The sequence below is a fragment of the Syngnathoides biaculeatus genome, chromosome 18 (genome assembly GCF_019802595.1).
Source record: "Syngnathoides biaculeatus isolate LvHL_M chromosome 18, ASM1980259v1, whole genome shotgun sequence".
NCBI classification, from domain to species: domain Eukaryota; kingdom Metazoa; phylum Chordata; class Actinopteri; order Syngnathiformes; family Syngnathidae; genus Syngnathoides; species Syngnathoides biaculeatus.
The window spans coordinates 12,091,142-12,106,896 of record NC_084657.1 but is presented as its reverse complement, the minus strand read 5'-3'; the positions used below and the strand labels follow the sequence as shown (position 1 = coordinate 12,106,896).

The 15,755-nt window shown below is 40.7% G+C and overlaps 1 long non-coding RNA gene across 4 annotated transcripts in view; it reads right to left on the bottom strand.

The window, feature by feature from the left end:
• LOC133491419 (uncharacterized) overlaps positions 1-15,755 on the bottom strand; it is a 79,167-nt gene that overhangs the window by 48,171 nt on the left and 15,241 nt on the right. For 2 of the 4 annotated variants that reach the window (XR_009792401.1, XR_009792402.1), the window contains exons 4-5: positions 11,591-11,751; positions 11,036-11,242 (exon numbers count right to left, since the gene is read on the bottom strand). This is a non-coding gene — a long non-coding RNA (uncharacterized LOC133491419). Of the gene's footprint in view, positions 1-11,035; positions 11,243-11,590; positions 11,755-15,755 lie in introns of all 4 variants that reach the window. The other 2 variants (XR_009792403.1, XR_009792404.1) reach the window with 2 other exon arrangements.

Genomic DNA, 15,755 nt, shown 5'->3' with positions numbered 1-15,755 from the left:
AGCACTGGAAAGGAGAGGAATGAAGATTAGCCGAAGTAAAACAGAATATTTGTGAATGAATTTGAGGGGCAGCGGGGGAAGAGTGAAGCCCCAGGGAGGAGAGGTAGCGAGGGTGGATGATGTCAAATACTTGTGGTCAAAAATACAGCACAACGGTAAGTGTGGTAAGGAAGTGAAGAAACGGGTCCAAGTGGGGTGGAAAAGTTGGCGGAAGGTGTCTGGTGTTCTATTTGACAGAAGAGTCTCAGCTAGGATGGAAAGCAAAGTTTATAAAGGCCATGATGTGCGGATTAGAGACGTTGGCACCAAAGAAACAACAGGAAGCAGAACTGGAGATAGCAGAAACGGAGATGCTGAGGTTCTCGCTTGGAGTGAACAGGACGGATAGGATTAGAAACGAGCTCATTCGAGGGACAGCCAAACTTGGATGTTTTGGAAATAAGGCGAGAGAGTGACTATACTGGTAGAAGGGTGCTGAGGATGGAGTTGCCAGGCAAAAGAGTGAGAGGAAGACCAAAGAAAAGGTTGATGGATGTTGTGAGGGGGGACGTGAGGACGGTGGGTGTTAGAGAGGAAGATGCATGAGATAGGCTGAGATGGAAAAAGATGACATGCTGTGGCGACTCCTAACGGGACAAGCCGAAAGGAAAAGAAGATTGGAAGTGTTCATGGAAGGCAAACAAATTACCGAGTTACACATACAAGAGAAATCTATCAATCAGCATAAAAGTCACGTTTTGTTTGATTTACCTGGTTTCATGTCCAGGGCAATCGTCTGTAGAGCTACGTGCCCATCCCGCGGAAAATTGTTTAAAAGTTCACAAACACACAATCACATCACATGCTAAATTGAACTCTCGCAACACGCAAAATGAACCTAGCGGCAATTTAGTGCATTTAGCAGATGCAGTCCTGGTCAGGTTTCATATCAGTTTGTGTGCTCTATCAAATTTGCATGAGCAAACCTTCAGTAAATCACAGCCTTTATATAAACAGGTGAAGCTGAGGTCTAAGGTTGATTATTTTCCAAGTTTCCAGGATGCTACAGAGTGACTTTTATTTGGGAAAGCAACCTTGCGTCTGAATCCACTTTTATCCACTGCCCTGTTTATAATCTCATCATCCTCTCATGACTCATCTAAAGTTGATGTCACTTTCGTAAAAACAGCTCCGAGTTACACGGGAGGATTTCGTCAGTCTCCCGATTGGTGGATTGGCACTGAACTGTTATTAATTTCTCCGGCTTTTAGGTTTCAGGGAGGGGGGAGGGGTGTATATTTCAAGCGTCCATCACACCTCCACAGACACTGCCCAGAGGAGGGTAAGTAATCCCAAATGCTGGTCTTTAAGCATTTATCCTTGTCGGATGTAGTCTAAGGGTGTGTTCACACTTTTTATATAGTCCAGACAGACAAGTCACCAGGGGAGGCCGGTTCAGATGTTCTACACTGAATCCGTGGACGGAAGTACACCCCAATGTTAACTTGTAATGTTGACTTAACTTGTTGGTGGCTGCTCTGTCTGTGGTCAATGCAGCGCGAACACAAGAATAAAAGTGTACCAAACTGCTCCAGAATTCACTTGCGAGCTGAATGAGACCATTTTCATCCACAGAATGTCTTTGAATCAACACTTAAACAGTGTCAATGCAAATTTCTAATTTGGTTTACTACTCTGTGTCTTTCTCTATGTAAAAATGACACTTGAGTGGAAGTAACTCCAAATGCACCAGGGATCACTTGCCATTGGGCTGAGACCACATCTTTGAGTGGTTTTGCTGGAGGGTTCGTATGATAGTGGCCACACTTGACCAAACGGCCATCCCCAGAGTTGGATTAAACCAACCCTGATATGTGTCAAAATAGAATTCAGTTTAGTCAGTCTAAGAAAATAAATAAATACCTGAAATCGATCATGATGTTTACCATTTTGGTTTGAAGCAACCAGTTTATGCTAAATTCCAGGTCTTGCATCTGCTAACGTTTAAAATCTTGCTTAGTAAAAGTAAAGTCTGATTTACTGAAGAGTGAAGCAGAAAAAAGTATGAAATAGTCATAGATGAGTCAGAGGAAATAGATGAATGAAGTGGAAGGTGGTGGCATGGGGGTGGGGGGGTGAGGGCGTACCTGGCAAGGGGTCAGTGAAGCACTTTGCACGCATAACCAGGTTAATGGGGATGCAGACGGGCACCTAGATGGGTCTGATGGGAAAAAGAAGGGAGGGGAGGCTTGTTTTTGAGTGAAGCTTTAGTATAAAGTAAAAGGTGGAAGAAGGAGAGAGCCAAATGGGAATGGAAGAAGATTTTTTTTTTTTTTTTTTGGTCCGCCTTCCTATTTCTTCTTCCCCACTGCCACCCCCATGCCTGTTTTAATCTGACTAAATAGGATAACCTGCTCTTCATAAAAAATGGATGCCACTTTATTCGATGGGACCTCACCGGCTGCGCCCCCCTGAGGCTTAGGGCCGGCCGAGCGCGGGGATCTCTGCTGCCAAAAATCACTGGCCGTAATTAATTACCCGCCCGACGGCTGCCGCCCCTGCCGGTACCCCCATCGCTCGGCGTCTTCACCCTCCCCATGCCGCCTCCGCAAATTTCAGCGTGTTGAGATTGAGAGGTGTAAGCAGAAAAACAGAATGGGTGGTTGGAGAGGGGGCGGGGGGGGGTTGGAGGAGCACGGCGGCTGCTTGCTAGGCACTGCGAGCTTTTTAGCCAATCACGTGTGGGAGTTTGTCAAGCAGGAGATTGCAGTCTGAAATATTAATGTTGAACCCGCTTACGCCGCCCATCCCCACCACCAACCACCCTTCTCCTCCTCGCTCCTGGAAGGGACACTTGGCTGTCAATATTTCATGAGGCGGACCTAGACACGGGCAGGCGCTGCTGGGCCGCCCGCCCCTTGCACCCCAATCCACCCCTTTAACGGTACACGCATCAGCCACCCTTTTGCCTTTAATGCAGCCAGCGGTGGTGGAGGAAGAAGGGAAGTCGAGTGGTGTCGGGATGCGGCTGCGGGGTTGGCGGTGAACTATGGGTGAGGGAGGTCGACTCGGGCCTGGTAAAAATTGAAGAGGAGCTGGACTAAAAGTTGCGCGGAGAACTCATTGCGTTTCATGTGAGGTTGCAAAGCCGAGCGAGGAGGGGAGTGGATGGTGGTTGGCGGGTTCTGAGTCTTCGGAAACCCTCGGCGGTTCAGCGCACTACTGCGGAACAAGAGATCTGAGTCGGTCAGGCGTCCGGGGAGCTGAGAGGCTGCTCTGAGCAAGTTTAGCTGCTCTTCATATCTGAAGTGTGCTTGACGCGAGCACATAAATGTAGTCGATGCTGCGGAAGTAAAATAAAAAGTAAAACTCAGTACTCCAGACTTAGTACTACAAACTTATGGTTCATAAGCCTGGAAGGCCTCAGTGGATGGTGGGGTGACCAATCCTCTAAACCTTTGTCAAGAAGGGGGCCAGTAAAAAAAAAAAAAAAATAAAATAAAAAAAAATTCTCAAGTTTGGATTGACTTTTAATGGGGCATTGAAAACCAAACCCATTTGAATTAAACTTTAGAAATGCTCACGCTCAAAACGAGAACAAAGCATGGACATACAAGCAAATATGAAATATTTATACATAATTCTTAACTGGTTTTCAACCCAGTAGCATTTGAAAAGTTCACCAACTGACAAAAGATGTTGTCTTGACTTGGGCTACTGTAATTTTTATTTGCCTTATGACCTCTACCAAGGCTTTGAGGCAAAATGTGTTGCTTCGACTTTTGGTCACACTCATAAATCACCATCAAACCACATAGTCATATCCCATATGAAGACATTTCTCCCGCGATTATTTAAAAATGGCTCGGTAAAGTTGGTTCTTAACTAGGCTGAAAATCAATGTGCTTCATAATAAAGGGCTCGATTGGAGTTTTCCTCCTTTGCAATTTTTTGGGGTCAATATGTTCTCGTTTGGTTATCAAATATTAACATAAAATGTTTTTAAAAAGTACTTTTTTTTTAATTAATGAGAAACAAATCACATTGAGTAGTATCTGACATTAATGTTCTTGAAGGCTGCTTTCTTAATCTGTTATTTGGTCACTATCTCTTCTTTGGTGACACAATGACCAAATATAAACACCATGTACTAGAGTAAAAATTTCGGGATAAAGTTTGCCTGCTAGCAATCAAGGTAAAACAAATAAATAGATAGATAAATAAATAGATAGACTTGGAGTATACAAGTACAATGACAGTACCTCAAGATATTTGCCACAATTTAAAAGCGCGTATGTTTGAGAACACGGTAAAAAAAAAAAAAATCCACATGCAACATTCAGACGAGTATCGAGTTGTACCTCTTATTAAAATCCCTGAGGAGATTTGCTACTATTTTGTCAATATGTCACGATAAGAGACTCCACTGGAAATGACGAGAAAATGTCGCAACAAATGAAGTGAAGCACTGCATTGCATTGTGTGCATTCAGGGTGGGGAGATTACCATAACACCCTGCAAAGTCAATCTCCGCTGGGGAGAGTGTGAATGTGAGTCTACTTAAAGTGATGGACACCATGGCTCCCTGAAAGCCCTCCGGAGTCCTGTTCTCTTGAACTTTGAACTCCCCCAGGGCTCTTGGTGTGTCCTGATACCTCCATAATTGAAGTGAGGAATATCTCTCTCTCTTTCATAGACTCACGCACACCGAGATACACACGTCACCTGCAAACTCGTCTCACACAAACACCGACACGGACTTATTATTTTAACTTGGTTGATGTGAACGTGCAAGGCGAATGGTGAGTCGATTTTTTCCACACCTTTGACTATCTTCACTCAACATTCTAGTTGTATGATCAATCCAACTAGCCGTAGGATCCCCACTGACCGTAGCGCTGCCTCGCGGCTGTAGCTTCACTTGACTCGCCCCACCGGCCAGAACTCCACCAACCCGCCGTAGCTTGATGCATCGGCCATAACTTCGCTTACTGGTTGTGCCTACATCCACCTGTGTTTTTTGTTAGTTTGAAACTTTCGGCTCAGGTGTGTCGAGCGATGCTCCCTGATGGGTACGCTTGTCACTTCATTCTCGGTTTTCAAGATGGAGGACATGCTGTGATTTTATGACAAACCAAGTGTGAAATTGAAACATTTTCCCATCTGGTGCTGACCTTGTAGCTTGTGCTGCCTTGCTGGGGGAATTAAATATGGATTTAAATTCTGGAATAATCATCCATGCATCCATTTTCTAAGCCGCTTATCCTCACGAGGGTCAAGGGCCTGCTGGAGTCAATCCCAGCTGTCATCGGGCAGGAGGCGGGGTACACCTTGAACTGGTTGCCAGTCAATCGCAGGGCACTCGGAGACAGACAACAACTAAACTCACAATCCCACCTAATTAATGTTGCATGTTTTTTGGGATGTGGGAGGAAAGCGGAGTGCCCGGAGAAAACCCACGCAGGCACAGGGAGAACATGCAAACGCCACACAGTCAGGTCTGCGATTTGAACCCTGGTTCTCAGAAATGTGAGGCCAACGCTCTACGGTTGCGCCACCATCCCGCCGATAATCAAATAGCCCTGAAAAATCATCAAATCTTCTTTTGATGTTCTTAAACCATATATGAAAGCAGGTTGCTAGAAAGCTAGCAGTGGGCATAACAGCTTTGTGTAGTTTTTGCATTACGCCTCTTGTTGAGGTTATATGAGATTACTACCGGTACGTGTGTACCTAAGTTTTTGTTTTAATCAAGTAAATCAGTAATTGTACTTACTGTTAGCATTTTCGTTACATGCGTCAGCCGTTAAAAATGGTACCTGTATACGAGTTGCTACAAGTAGTTATAGCAACTGTTAGCATGTCAGCCAGGCTTTGATAGTTTCTACACACCAAAATAAAGCATACACGTCCACCTTATTGTTTATTTTTGTTCTGAAAATTGATAGTTGTAGCAATTATTAGTATTTTCCTTTGGTACCTGTGTTTGCCATTTATTAGCTTTTCTCAAAAAGATTTGAACATGCTGAGTGTTTGTATTGTATCCTCACTATGCTTCTGAAATGTCATTTGCTCTAAATCCTTCAGAGGAGTCATACTACAAGGGGGGCACTATTTCCACACCAACTCGGGATTGCCAGAGACAAGTTTACAGGTTCGAAGTTTTTTTTTTTGTTTGTTTTTTTACCAATTTCATTGTGGTTTGGGGGAAAATACAGAAATACCATGAGTATTTTGACAGTTGGCACAGCAAATATGCCCATGTTAGCATTTTATCCATCCATTAAAGTATAAAATAACTCCTGACATGACATAATTGGGATTTGTTTTATTGCTGCAGTTAGCAGCATGTTACCTTTTGATCTACTTTGACTGGTTTTGAAATAACCCCTGACAATAATGTCACATTGATTGCGCACACGGGACATTTTCTAAAAATAACTGCAGGCATATTACCACGTCTCCTTGGGCTTTTGCTATTTCTCCGCAATCATTCTAATTCATCCAAGCTTGGTAGCAGCCATGGTCAGGTACTGGGGCACTACCAAGCAGTTGAACCCATTATTTCTGTCTGAAAAGCAGCTGCATGTACCGCGAACCCACCAGGGAATTTTGCCTCAAAGTTTTTGCAGTTTATCTTGCAAATCTTTCACTAAAACTACACCCCAAGCTGTTTTTTTTCCTGGATGACAGACGGTTTAAGGCGAAAGCAATTTGTGACTCTCTGAACATCCATTTGCGGGTTCTTACCTCCCAAAACAAAAAACAGACAAACAAACAGTTATCATGGCGGCGACCAAGTCTCCCACCACACCCCCGGAAGGACCCTTATGCTAACAGACAGGTAGATCTAATCGTATGCGTAGGGGAGTTCCTCAGATGGATGAGAACTGTATCAAATATTTACCATTGAGCGCGAGCTAGCAGCAACACACACACGGGCATGAATTTAACATGTACACCGCCAAGACAAAAGCCAGGACAGAGGTAGCTTCGACTAGGCCAGACCACAAGTGTGGCGGGCCCGCTAAGGGTCCAACTCGGCTTCATCGCGGCCCAGCCTCAAGGCTGCGCCGGTGAGTCGTGTGGCAGGCAAGTGCATGCAGGATCCTGGCACGCATGCTTTTATTTCCTGTATGTGTGTGTGTATGTGTGTGTTTTGCCTTAAATTACGGGTGCTGTTTGTTGAGTGGTCCAGTGGAGCGCACAGTGACAGATGATGTAAATTATTAAATGCTTTCCTGTAGCTGAGTGTGGTGGGCCATGTCCTCCTTCCCTCTCTTCCGTCTTTCTCCCTCGGTTACCCTCTTTGTCTCTCTACTTGTTTTATTTTTATGTGTGTTGGTTGCCTCTTGTTTCTTGCAACCACCACTCATATTTCTGATATAGTTGTTTATTCTAGTTCCTCAACTTGAAATGCTCACAAGAAGATCAAAAATATTGATTGAGTCGATTGGCTTTTAAGACCCTAACATGAAAAAAAAAATGACACTGAAAACAGACAACAAAAAAACAGTGTTGACTGAAAAAGTCCTGTTTCAAAAACCGAAGCACAAAATGAAAACAACAACAAAAAACAACTTCAATTATACAGATTGAACACAAGACACAAAAGACCCCAAAGAACACAACAAAAAAATTTTGATTTCAAACATTTGGTATTGAGACCAAGACACAAGACGACCTAAAAACGTGAAAATAAAAAACACTGACTGCAGAAAGAAAAGAAACCTGTTTCAAGAGCAAAAAAGAAAAATCGAAACCCAAAAGAGACCAGAGAAAAACAAAGACTATAGATTTCAAAGATTAGATTTAAAGGCCCAAAGAAAAAAATAAAAGACCAAACAAAGACAGAAAAAAATGAAAAATGTTGATTGCCAAGATTTGGCGTCATGACCCAAAATGAGATCCGAAAGACAATTTAAAATGTGAAGAAAACCAGAAACATTCAATCTTGAACTTGGGTTTAAAGAGCCAAAGAGACAGAAAAGACCCAAAAGGAACAAACAAACGAAAAAAAAATTGTGGAAAATCAAGAATGTTCTTTGGGTCGATCGGGCATTGAGACTTGAATAAAGAAAGACTCAAAAGAAGACCCAAAAGTGAAAAAAGGAAGAAAAAAAACCCCTGTTGGCAAAGATTGGCCTTCAAGACCCAAAGCTATAGAGAGACTACAGGCAAAACACAAAAAACTGGTAAAGTTGCCCAGTGTATTACGAGGTCAGAGACCACTCTTACGTGACCAGACCTGGGTTGTAAACGACTATATGAAAGAGAACTACTTTAATAACCTGGCTGTGAAAAACTTCATACGTACCATCGTAGTCATAGACCACTCGACGAGAGACGACACTCTACCGCCCACGTCAAAGATTGCTCTACGAAAGGCACCCACTTCAACCACATGGTCAGGGGCAATCCTACAGAACTCTATCAAAGACAACCGCTCTACTAAAAACCCAGGGTGAAGACCACTATGAAAGACAAGCCCTCTACCACCTTGGTTGTATCAGCTCGATCATAGCCTGCTGCAAAGGACAATCACTCTACCATCTGGCTCATAGGCCACTCTGTGAAAGACGACCACTCCATGACCACCCGGTTGACTTTCAAGTCCACCACACGAGCCAAATCATTCTTGGATGTCGAATAACGAATTCAGTTCTAGGGTTAAGACCGCCCTGCAAAGTACAAACTATAAAGAGAACATCAATGTGGGTGTTTTCTTCCCTTGATAAGAGGGGCTTTGCGCAAACTTCAACCGAACAGCCGAACAATTTCTTGGTCACCAGCTGAAATATTGATGACATTTTCATGGTGAGGTCATTTATTTTCTTTCCTTGCGCTCCACATACCGTCAGCAGGTATGTTGTCACACCCTCCATTTTCGTACATACGACCACACGACGTTTCGGAAACGGGCTGGCGGCGCGTAAGTGCGTGCGAGCCGGCGAGGGGGCCATTTGCAGGCGGGGGAAATGGACACGCTGTGGCACTCAGGAGGGCGGCTCCTGCCTTTCCATGTGCACCGAGCGGAATCGTCCCCGAGCTGGCAGCTGAGGGGGGCCTGCGAAACCGTTGCCTTTTTACGCGTATGAAAGCGAGAGCGATGCCGCATAAGTACAATGAAGACATCTTGCCCCACCCAGAGTTGTTTTTACGACTGTATTGTTGGAATCCCCAACCCCAAACTCCAAAAGAGATTCATTTTTCAAGTTTTTAGCAAGGATTAATTCTTCCCAAGACAAAGGTCTTTTTTCTAGAAAATTCTGTAACATTCAACACTCCCAATAAAAAACTATTTTTCCCCAAAATGTCCAATGAAAAAAATTGTTTTTTTGGGGGGGTGGGAGACGGGTTTCTTCCAAAGTCTTATTACAATTGTTTCCTACCAAAATAAGTCTTATATTTCTCGAAAACGCTGTCTTTTTTTAAGCTATTTTGTGAAGGGTTTTGCTTGTTGAATTTTTTTTTTCCCAGACAATCCGAGATTAATTCCCAGTTATTTCCAAAATAAAGGATTTATTTATCTAGAAAATGCCGTTTTGTCCTAAATTTTTGCAATATTTTTTCTTGGGAAAAGATTGATTACAGCGGTGTTTTCGTTTCTTCCAGATTTTTATGAGGGATGTTTTTCTATATATATACTTTTTTTGGAATATGTCCTATTTTACTTTTTTTCTTTTCTTTTGGTAAGTTGTGTTTATACTTGAGTTTTTTCCTTTTTTGGGGGGAGAAAAATTCATGATTTTTATCATGCTTGTTTTTTTTCTAGAAGAGGGCTTTGAAAAATATTTTACAGATTTTTAGGGGCATTTCTTTCTACCAAAGAAAGGGAATATGTTTGGAAAAATATGTTAACAGTGCAAGTGCAATTTGGCAAAAGATTGTTTTTTGTATTAAAAATCATGTATTTTATAAAACCTAGAAAATATAATGTAAAATGAATATTAAAAATAAAAATACAATTTATATTATATAAAACCCTTCTCAAAAAAGGTATTTTTCTCATCAAAACGGTTAATTAATCAATTTTTTATTAACACTAAGATATTTCAAAATAAGATATTTACTTTTTCCCCGTTGAATGCCATATTTTATGAAAAAAAAAGTAATTTCTTTGAAACAATTATTCATATTCATGAAACAGTTATGTGGCTCTTACAAAAAAAAAACTTGAACGAACCAACATGATTACTCGTTTTGTTGTCCCAGTAATTATGCTGTACAAAAAAATACACAGTTTACAGTAGTGTAAAACTGCACACGCAGAGAAACAAACACACAACAAACACGCACACCAAGAAAATCGACAGAGGATAGAGACAGTGTGTCCATTGATTCCGGGATGAACATCGATCACATGCACAATTAATTGTTCTCTCAAGCATAATGCACGTCATACAACTTCAGGGGGGTGCGATCAATACCACGAACCTTTGTTGACACACACTACCAGAACATGCTTCAAAATTGCGATTAAAAAAAAATATGTATTTCTGAGGGAAGAGGTTTTTTTTAAAAGGGAAAAGTCTTGTGCGTTGAAAAAAAAATATGGCACGATCCAAAGAAAAAATTCTTTTTTTTTTTTGAAGAAAAAAAAGTTAGAATCGTATCGAGTGCAAAAATAAAAATCGTCATTACTTCTCATAAAAATAAAATGTTAAAAATGCCTCTTCGAGCAAAAAAAAAGATTACACAAGGATTACACGAGAATATAGTATTTTTTTTCAAGAAAAATGTATTTTTTTAATTTTGGATGGAGGAAAAGGATGAAACAGCTCAGAAATAGTCTTTTTTTTTCTTGATATTTTAATTGGCGGTGAAGGAAATTTTATTGTTGTTTTTTTTAAAGATGTAATCTCATAAAGAAAAACAGTGCTAATAGTAAAGTCATTCAAAATGTTGAATTTTTTTGGACAGCTACGAGAAAGGAAAATTTATCAGCATAGTAAGATACTGTACGTCGCACCAATGTGCAAAATATCAACTCATGGTTGCTGTCCCCATCCCGAATCATCCAGTATGTGCAGCAGGTCTCTCGTGTGCTCCTCACCTCTTGTCACTCGTCACTCTTCTCTATTGGAACGGCCCCCACATGAAAAGCACCATCACTCCTCTGCGGGAATTTTAAAGGGCCGTCAATTAGGCACCCTGTTCGTTCCCCCACTCTGCATGCCGCTCGACTTGGTGGTTGGGGGGGGGGGGGGGGGGTTGTGGGAGGGGGGTCTTGATCCCGAGCGTCTCTTGGACTCACCTCGCCCTTCATATGCAAAAGAGAAGACGGGGAACACGGGAAATGAGCGCGGCGGGAATATATCTGCATGATTGAGACCAAAGCTGTGGAATAATGACCCTTGCAGAAAAGTCCAATGCGACTGAGGTCGAACCTCACGAGAGCGACGAATGAACTCTTGTGCTTTTTCTTTGGCTTTTTGGTGGCAATTATTTTGGACAAAAAAAAAACAGGGAGAGCAGTCAGACTCCAGCCGTCAACAGATACCGCATCACCCGATGTCGAAGTTGAAATAGTTTTTCTTTCATTGTTTTTTAAGGGATAATTTTCTTTTTCTGATGGCACGGTGGATCAGGTGTAAAGTGTTGGCCTCACAGTTCTGAAGTTCAGGGTTCGATCCCGGCCCCGCCCGTGTGGAGTTTGGATGTCCTCCCCGCGCCTGCGTGGGTTGGCAACCGATCCAGGGTCTACCCTGCCTCCTTCCCGTTGAATGCTGGGATAGGCTCCAGTACTCCCACAACCGTCTTGAGGATAAGCTGCTAAGAAAATGGATGGATGAATCTGCTCTTTAAACCGCCCCCGAATGCTGTGATTCAACATTACACCAAAACCTTTGTCACTTCAATGGAACATAGGTTAAATCCTCCTCCTTCCACCCCACACGAGTTCTCCTCTCTATGGCCAGGTTGACCTGTGCGCTGTCGATATATGAGCCTGACTGCTGGTAGTTAAAACATGTTATTTTCATTACGTTAATTTGTGGTGCTATCAAGACATCTAGCGCAGGAATGAATAGGATTGTCACTAATTATATTAAAAAAATATTGAAATCAACATTTTATCATCTATTTTTGTAGTGGCTTGGGGTTTTTTTTTTTTTTAAACAAAAAAATTGTTGTGGATTAGACCTTTAAATCTTGTTATTCTTTAAATTCAGGAGATTTTTTTTCCTTGTCTAAAATGACAACTTTATTTCACAAGATTACAATTGATTTCTTTCTCAAAAAAAAAATATTTCGTCAAAAAATTTGGATTTTTTTAAAATACACAACTATTATATGATAAGAATTTTTTCTAGCTGCCATGATTTTTTTTAAATATAGCAGACATTTTGTAAAATTGCATTTTTTTCTGGAGGAACATACAGAAAAATCTGAAGTTAATTTCATAGAATATATACATATATAATTTCCTTTAAAATATATTTCTTTAAAATGTACCTTTATTTTTGTAAGATAACTTAAAATTGAATGCAATTTTTCTCTTTTATCCCATAAAAAAATGACCCTCAGAAATTCTTACTTTCTTGATATAGTACAACTTCATGCTCATAACATTATGCCTTTTTGTCATTTTTTTTAACTTAAATTGTTCTGTCTGTTGTTGGAGTATAATAAATTTCTTTATCTGTAAAATACTGTCATTCATATTCTCATAACATGACACCTTCAATCACTTCATATAAATATCTTTAATTCGTGTTTTTCCTGCGCAAACAAATTGAAATGAGCACTTCCTGGCTTCAGTTTCCCTGCTTGAAATGCGCAAAGGGGATAAAAGATAGGCAACGTGTGTATCCCCGCCTAATATTTGGGGCGTGCGGCATTGGCAGACATGATGCATTCTAACAAGCACATGCATATTCCATCACTTTTACATATGTTTTTAGGGAATATCTGTTTTATGCATTCATGCCGACCCTTCGAGCTTTAGGTGCAACATTACGGCCAATGAAGACGTGGAATAAAGCAATCAAAAGAGACAAAAACATTTCCATTCTCTGTGTTTCTGATGTTTAGCCAAGGGAGCCCTGTGGCGGTGAGAGGCGCCCCCGGGGCACCAACAGGCGCTCTTAGTGGACAGGGAAGGTCTAACCAACATCTACAGCGCTCGAGAGAAGCGACAGTACGAATGAGCTTTATGATCCTGTTGACCATCTTGTCATGAGCTCACAAATTTTGGTACATATTTACATTTTACATTAAAAAAAAACAAATATGTTATAAGAAAATCTCACAAGGTCATTTTTAAAATTATTAAATCAAGAAATAGTTTTATTTTAAAGAAAATGAATTTGGGAAATCTATCATTTCAACGAAAATGTATAAGAAAAGTCAGTTTTAGTTAGAATTCCGTTAAAAAAAAATAAAATGTTAATGAGATGAGAATAACGTATTTTTTTAAGACATTGTCTTAGTTTATTGAGAAAAAAAATTTACACAATAACACGAGATATAAATACATTTTTTGGTGTTTGCTATTTTTTTTAATTTGAAATTACCAGTACTTTTTACACACAGCTTTCCAGAAAATAAGTCTCTTGATTAAAAATAATTGACAAAAACAAAATATTTCCCCCTTCCGCCGGGGTGCTGGTGCGTGTGTGCGTGGGTTTGGTAGGACAGCGTAACCCCAACGGGATGCATTAACAAGCCCATCAAGTTGAATGTAGCCCCCTGCACTTGCTAATGTAGCAGCAGTGTAGGAGACAGAATCATCCATTATTGATCACTTGGAGGTTCCTTCGCCTGTGATGCTAGAAGTCTGGTGGGGGGAGGGGGGTGGGCTCCCAGGTTTGGGCGAGTGGACAATCTTGAGGATGGGGGGGCAGCGGGGCGGTAAAGTATTTAGTTGTGTAAAGACAGAGATTAGTCGCTTTACGACTTCCTGTCAAATCGCTATCTAGTTGTGGGAAATAGCGTATCAATAAAGTGGTGCCTTCACCATTTAATTTGTTCCATGACCACGCTCGTAAATCAAAACACTAGTATCTCAAATCATCTTTCCCAACTGAAATGAATGGGGATGCCATTTATCCACTCTACCCCCCCCTCCCAAAAAAAAAATATTTATATTTGTAAAATATCGACAGTGAAAATTTAAGATTATAATTTGGACACCAGTATTTTTTGTCCTTTTACTGAAGTAAAGGGGTTGAATCTCCCCCCACCACCCCGGGCACTTAAATGTAGAGTGTGAGTACTTTGTCCACCTCTGTCATGATCCCTTCTCGCTGTCTCCATATGACTTCCCTGCTCTCTTCATCACTGCGACTCGGTCTACTTACTGGAGACACATTTAGTCACATGGGAAATGGGATTTTCTAAATATGTCGCCGAGTCGTTCTTCTTTCCATAGCTGTGTGTATTATTGTCAAACTTTGTCTTATCTCCTCTCAAGTTGGTTCATGTGTGCGTGTGTGTGTGTGTGTGTGTGTATGTGTGTGTGTGTGTGTGTGTGTAAGAAGAGGAGGTTGAATTATTGATGTAGGAGAAGTGCAGAATTGTGTGACATTGCGCTTTAATTTCCCAGTTATCCACAATATCGCGGTAACGATGACGCTTTAACTAATCAATACAACACGGTTGGCCTGCTGGCTCATGTTTGACTTGCAAACACACACACAAGCACACGCACACACAATTATATAATGCAATAATAATAATGTTGTATAAAAACAGTAATGTAAAAAAAGTCACACCATATGTGAACAATAAATAAGATATAAAAAGAAATGATAATAATAATGCAGAATATTAAAATATATTTTAATAAAAATTTAAATTATTAATACTATATTGTAAAAAAAATATCTAATTAGTAGATCAAATGAATCATTTTTTAAGTGTAAATGGTATTTCTAACAATTTTAATAGCAGTAATAGCAGTACTGATAGTAATGATATCAGTTAAGTATAATAATCCATAATTTCACATTATCTAAACTATGAATAACAGTGTAAAAATAATAGTATGAATATACAATTAATACTGTAGTCATACATGCATAAATATTGTAAATTATACAATATGTTGTATTGTTTTCATAATATAATAATTATGACTATCATTTGTAATAACAGTAACAGAACATTGTAGTAGTATATATGAATTACAGTTCATATTCATCTGAATAATAAATGAAATACTGCTAACCATAATTACTTTATTATTGTTTAAAAAGTCATGTATTTGATTATTTTTCCAATATAAACTATGCTATTAAAAAATATTAATCCAGTATTTGAGAGTAATAATGGCAATGATGATAATTTGAATCATGAATGGTTTTTGTCATCATGTCTTACATGATATTCAATTCAATTATTACGACCCATTCAAACAATAATATTTAATGATCTTCTAGTAAAAGGAGTCCAACCACCGTCCCATAAAATCCAAAATGGCTTTCAATCGATGCCGGCTGAACTGTAGCGAGGTGTGGCCACTACTTGCGTGATGACGTTACATGTGATGACAGCTCCGACTCGCCCGCCGCCCCGCCCCCCATCCCTCCTCCACCTCACCCTCCATTGCACTTCCACCCTCTCCACACTTGTCGCCCCGATTATGCAGATGTGCGTTTGCGGCTGGGCCCTAAAAAGCAGATTAGGGCTCGGGAGCCTCTTAGGTCGGGACGCGGCTATTCCACTGAGGCCCAGCGTATGCATTAGCATTAGCATGTGATTCGGCATGATCACCCATTCGGACCCCGCCCATGTGGAAAAGACCCAGAGATGGAGAGTGCAAGATGGCGGGC